We start from the raw sequence: 6,623 nt of genomic DNA, 5'->3' as shown, positions 1-6,623 counted from the left end.
GCATGGAAGTCAAAGACAGCCAGTCTGAACAGAGTGCACATGGGTCTACACCTGGGTCCTATAGAATGAAAAAAGTCAACCTTCCTAAATTGGTCTTTCAGAAGTTTTCTGGGGAAATTTGTGAGTGGCAAGGATTTTGGAGTCAATACGAAACAACCATCCATGATAACGAAAGTTTGAGCAAGACTGACAAATTTTGTTATTTGAAGTCATTTCTATCTGGCATTGCAGCGAGTGCAGTAGCAGGTCTTGCTTTGTCTGATATTAATTATGATACTGCCATTGATCTGCTTAAAAATCGATTTGGCCGTAAAGATTTAGTGATTAATGCCCATATGAACAAGTTATTGAATATGACTCCCGTAAAAAAAGCGACTAATGTAAGCTCTTTGCGCAAATTATATGACAACTTTGAGATACAGGTGCGTAGTCTTGATGCACTAGGTGTTGTAGCGGACACCTATGGAAGTTTATTATGTCCAATCTTGTTGAAAATGATCCCAGAGGACATTGCACTCGAATTCACTAAATCAGAAGCCGATAATGTTCTTAAAGCAAAAGAGTTGATGGATTTTATGAAATTAGAGGTGGAAAGTAGAGAAAGAACCTTGAATCTCACTCAGAAGAAAGAAGTGTCTCAGAACGAATGGAAGGGTGCCGCTACTGACAAAGAACGCATGTCAGAGCGAAGGACGAGAAGGCCCAACTTTGGAAATATGGCCTCCTCAGCCACGGCATTCCACACGTGGAGTCTGAATGACAGTGACTGTTTGTTTTGTGGTAAGCCTGATTATAAATCTCCTGATTGCACGGAGGCTACAGTTGATATCAGGAGAGAAAAGTTAAAACGATTAGGCAGATGTTTTGTATGTCTAGGGCCCAGACACATTGCGCGAAATTGTCTGGCGCACGGAATTGAATGTGTTCAGTGTGGCAAAAGGCATTACAAAACAATCTGCAATCAGCAGTCAAGAGAGGCCATGACTAAACCAGAGATAGACACTGCACAAGCCCAATGCTCAGTTTCACCAGGTGATCGTAATAGTAAAGCAGTGTTATTGCAAACTATTTGGGTAGATACGCCTAGACAAAGCCAAATTGTCAAATGTTTATTAGATGGGGGTAGTCAACGTAGCTTTATCCGTGAAGATATTTGTAAAGCTTTGAACCTGCCTACGGAAATTATTAAGCTGCACGTATTTGGTTCTGAAAACGCTAAACGAATGACAGTCAGGAAGGTTAAGGCTAGTCTGAGAAATCTGAAAACAAATGTATCCATTGAGGTTGAATTACTAGAAACCCCAAGTGTATGTTCATCTGATATTAAAATGGCCAGCGAAGAAAGCAGACGCTCTCTTGAAGCAAAGGGCTTCCAAGTAGCGGATCATCCTGTGAGTGGTATGGAACAAGAAGGCCTTGGAATTCTTATCGGAGGAGACTACTATTGGAGCATTGTGTCAGGAAACATAGAGAGACTGGACAATGGACTTGTGGCTGTAGAGAGCAAATTCAGATGGTTGATACAAGGAACTGTGTCCATCCCTGTAATGAGTGTGACAACAGAAACAGTGGACGTAAATGCTCTGCATCTTAGTGTTGGCGAGGAGCAAGCGCTGACTGACCAACTGCGCAGTTTCTGGGAGACCGAGTCGTTGGGTATCACGGACATCAAACAGAACCCAAAGACAGATGTGCTGTGGAAGTTCGAGCAGACAGTAAAGTACCAACAAGGTAGATGTGAAGTTAGTTTGCCTTGGCGAGAAGAGAATATTAATTTGGCTACTAATTACTGTACTGCTAGAAATCGTTTAAATGGCCTAGTAAAGCGTTTTTTACAATAATTATGAGTTGTATGAACAATATGATCAAGTAATTCAAGAATATTTGGCTGAGGGAATTATTGAAGATGTGACTAATGTTGAGACAGAAAACCCAGTGTATTATATGCCCCATCATCCCATAATTAAAGAAAATAGGATTACAACAAAGTTGCGAATTGTGTTTGATGCATCATCCCATGAGTGAGAAAGCCGAACACTTAATGCATGTCTCTTTACGGGACTGAATCTGAACCCTGATTTGCTAGGCATTTTAATTAAATTCAGGCAGCACAGAATTGCTATGATGGCAGACATAACGAAAGTTTTTCTGCAAATTGGCCTGAATGAGAAAGATAGAGATGTGCTTAGATTCTTGTGGTTCAAGGAGAGACCTGTCCCTAATGAGGATCTCAAAGTGGCGATTATGAGAATGACGTGTGTGCCATTTGGTGCATCACCAAGCCCTTTTTTATTGGCTGCAACTATCCGACACCACCTTAAGAAATACAAAGATAAATATCCTGAAGAAGTTAAAGTGTCTTTATGTGGATGATTTGATAACAGGGGCAGATAATGTAAAAATTGCACTCAAATTGTCTCAGAGAGCCAAAGAAATAATGTCAAGTGCAAGTATGAAACTATGCAAATGGAATACAAATTCATCGGAGTTGCAAAACGAATGGAAACAACGAAATAAGGAGGAAATAGTGGAAATAAAAGGGCCAAATTCACTCAAGGTGCTTGGTTTAACATGGAACAGAGACACTGATGGATTCGGGTTTGAAACTAATGAATTGATTGACTTTCTGCAGAACAAAAGAGATACCAAACGAGGGCTTCTACAGGCAGCTGCGCGCATTTTTGATCCAATTGGATTTTTGTCCCCGTTTACCATTCAAGTCAAATGTCTATTTCAGGAAATGTGGGAGAGAGGAATATCATGGGATGAAGATCTTCCCTCTGACATCGAGCAGACCTGGCATCAATGGTGCTCAGAAATACCTTACTTGAAAAGGATAACTATCCCACGTCGTTATGATGATAATGATATTGAAATTAAATGTGATGAAACTAGTGTAAAAGCAACAGTTGAGCGTGAGATTCATGAATTTACAGATGCCAGTGAGAAGGCCTACTGCGCTGCCGCTTATCTGAGGTGCATAAAACTAAACGGAGAGTGTACAACCAGTCTGATTGCTTCCAAAACTAAAGTGGCTTCACTAAAGAGAATGACAATCCCCAGATTAGAGTTAATGGGAGCGCTTATTGGCGCAAGACTTGGAAAATTTATATTGAATAATCTGAATGTGAGTGACAATGAAATGTATTTCTGGACTGACTCGATGATAGTTTTTCATTGGATTAGGAGTAGTTCCAAACAGTGGAAACCGTTTGTGGAGAATCGAGTAAGTGAAATACAGAGTTTGACATCACCGGAAAACTGGAAACACTGCTCTGGAAAGGAGAACCCAGCGGATTGTGGGACTCGCGGAACAAGTGCCCAAGCGCTCCAAGAGGAGGTGCTCTGGTGGCATGGGCCGGAGTGGCTGAAAGATGGCGTACAGACACATAGAACCGAATCTCAGGTAATGGACGAAAATGATGATGTGATGGAGTATTTCGTTCAGAATACAATGATTTATCCAAACTGTACAGTTTCACCGCTGTTTGACTTGAACAGGTACAGTGGACTCAATAGAGTTTTGAGAGTCACAGCATGGATACAGCGGTTTGTATATAACGTACAGGCAGGGGCGCCGCTCGCAATTTTGGGCCGTATGACAAAATATGAGGTTGGGCCCCCCCCTACCACACAAAAGCAGATCTCTGGGGGCCCCTAAAAGGCGTGGGCCCTTAGAATTGTCCTAACTTACCCCCCCTTAGCGGCGCCCCTGCGTACGGGCACAGGAAAAACATAAAGGATACCTGTGTACTGAGGAGATTCAACAAGCAGAACAGTACTGGATTAAGCGAACTCAAAGTGACAGCTTCCCAAAGGAAATTGATAGTCTGTTGAAAAATACTAATGTGGACAGACATTCGAAAATCATTTCACTGAAACCATTCTTGGATGAATGTGGACTTTTGCGCGTAGGAGGGAGATTGCAGGAAACGAACTGGTCCTTTTCACAGAAGCATCCCTACATTTTGCCAGGTAATGATGCATTTTCAGAACTTTTGATCAGAAATAGGCACATGAGGATGTGATGCATTCAGGCCTACAAGCTACGCTGAACCAATTGCGAGAAATGTACTGGATACTGAAATCGAGAAAGATGACCAAGAGTTGTGTTAAGCGTTGTTTGATCTGCAGACGTGCACGCGTAAAAGCAGGCCAACAGGTTAGTGCACCATTACCAAAAGAGCGCATTAAAGAGGCCCAAGCATTTGAAATTACTGGAGTTGACTTTGCTGGTCCAGTTTATGTGAAACCAGAAAACAAGAAGGCTTATATTGCTTTATTCACATGCGCCATAACACGAGCTGTGCACTTAGAGCTTGTTTCTGATTTGACCACTGACGCATTCCTGCTTGCCTTTAAGAGGTTTATTGCCAGACGCGGCATTTGCGGTGTCATTTATTCTGATAATGCAAAAACCTTTAAGAAAGCTGAAAAGGATTTGAAATTTCCGTGGACATTGATGAATGGAAAGAAAGTGCAGGAATTGTTTGCCGACAAGAGAATTTCATGGAAGTATATTGTTGAGCGAGCCGCTTGGTGGGGTGGCGTGTGGGATCGTTTGGTGAGATCAGTTAAGACGTGCTTACGAAAGGTATTGGGCAGGTCCTATCTCGACTTTGAGGAACTCCAAACCTTGATTTGTGAAGTGGAGGCTGTGATCAATTCCCGCCCTCTTCCCATTTGCACACAGACAGCAGTGAACCTTCACCCCTCACTCCTGCTCATTTTCTGACTGGACAGAGGATTACTACTCTTCCGTCCTATTCGTTACAAGATTCCAGTTTGAGGAAAATGACCACCACCCAGCTCAATAAGAGATTACAGTATCAGCAGAGGTTGAGCACTCATTTTTGGAATCGATGGAAGAAGGAGTATTTGATGGAGCTTCGTTCTGCACATCATGTGAGTAACCCATTAAGTCAAAATGTACCATTTAAAATTGGAGATTTTGTATTGATCTATGATTATAAGCAACCTAAGCATATGTGGAAGATGGGACGGATTGATGAGACATTTATAGGAAGAGACGGTAAAATTAGATCATCTGCTGTCCGATTGCCATCTGGAGTTATGTTTAGAAGACCTGTACAATTACTCTACCCCCTGGAAGTGGATGAACATTGATTTACAAGTTCATTGGGCCGGAGTATGTTGTGGCTATATTGTATGTCATTAACAATTGTTGTCGCAGCTTTAGCCTTACCCACGGTGACGTTCCGTGTGATGCACGTTTCCATATATGGACTTACTTTGTTGAAGTGGGCGTGGTCCATGGAGGTTCCCCAGGATAAAACAAACACGGACGTGCAGTGTGAGCGCGCACAACAGAGAGTCTATGCTGCCTTTGTTTCCAATCCCCTTTCCCTGCGCAATTAAGAAAAATTGTAAAATGAGTAGGCAATAAAATCATTATAAAAATCATTATAATAAGTTGGAAAAAGTACTTTACAACATTCAATCATCATCATCCCACATTTATCTGAGCATTTCACTGTGCTTTTATTTATGTTGTCTAGCAGCTATGGATTTTAATAATTGTACTAATATATAGGTAAACATATAGGTGAACATATGTGCATATGTGCACACATATATACATGCATATATGTACCTATATAGGTACATGTATGCATGTATATAGGTACACATATATGTACGCATATATGTTCACATATATGTGCATATATGTACATATAATATAGGAAAACAGCCAATTTTATATATGTCACATATATGTAAAACATCTCTAGGTTACGTATGTAAGCCTAGTTCCCTGAAGGGAACGAGACGCCGCATCGAGACGCTTTGGGAACGCCCCCAGCATGACCACGCTCTGATACACGTGTGTAATCCGTCCAATGGAATCGCGTGACGTCACCGGCGTGATGACGTCACCGACCAGGAAGCTTAAAAGCACGTTCGGTGAGAACAGCGCTAGCTTTCGGATGAAGCAAGCGCTGCAGGGATGCCGGAAGAATGGCCTCGAAACACAGCATCTCATTCCCTTCAGGGAACTAGGGTTACATACATAACCTAGAGACATTTCCCTCCAGGAACGTTGAGCTGCATCGAGATGCTTTGGGAACGAGATGCCCACACCACCATACTGAGGAAAATGTCCCTGCCTGGATTAGGGCGAGAGAACGAAAGAGCCAGGAGAGCCTTGAAGATCTAGGCCGTACAACCTAGTAAAGGTCAAGGGCGTGGACCAACTCGCAGCGTTACAGACATCTTGAATAGAAAGGCCCGAAAGAAAGGCTTTAGAGGCAGACATACTCCTTGTAGAGTGAGCCTTGACTCCCAGAGGTGAGGGAAGGTCAGAGGACTCATAGGCTACAACAATGGCATCCACGATCCACCGGCTTAAAGAAGGCTTGGCAGCAGGACGACCTCTCCTCGGAGGGCTGTAACAGACCAGAAGTTGGTCAGCCTTCCTCCACAGGGCAGTCCATCTTGGGATATAAGAACGCTTTGGCCATACCAGGCGCAAAGTCTAGAAAAGTAGGGGCCACTGAGAGGGCGTGAAGGTCCCCAACCCTCTTAAGAGAAGTAATAGCTAACAGAAAAGCAGTCTTAAGAGTGAGAAGACGATCAGATATCTCTTCTAAATGGAGGCTTAC

The sequence above is a fragment of the Garra rufa genome, chromosome 25 (genome assembly GCF_049309525.1).
Source record: "Garra rufa chromosome 25, GarRuf1.0, whole genome shotgun sequence".
In the NCBI taxonomy this organism is placed as follows: Eukaryota; Metazoa; Chordata; class Actinopteri; order Cypriniformes; family Cyprinidae; genus Garra; species Garra rufa.
This window is presented reverse-complemented; position numbering follows the sequence as displayed.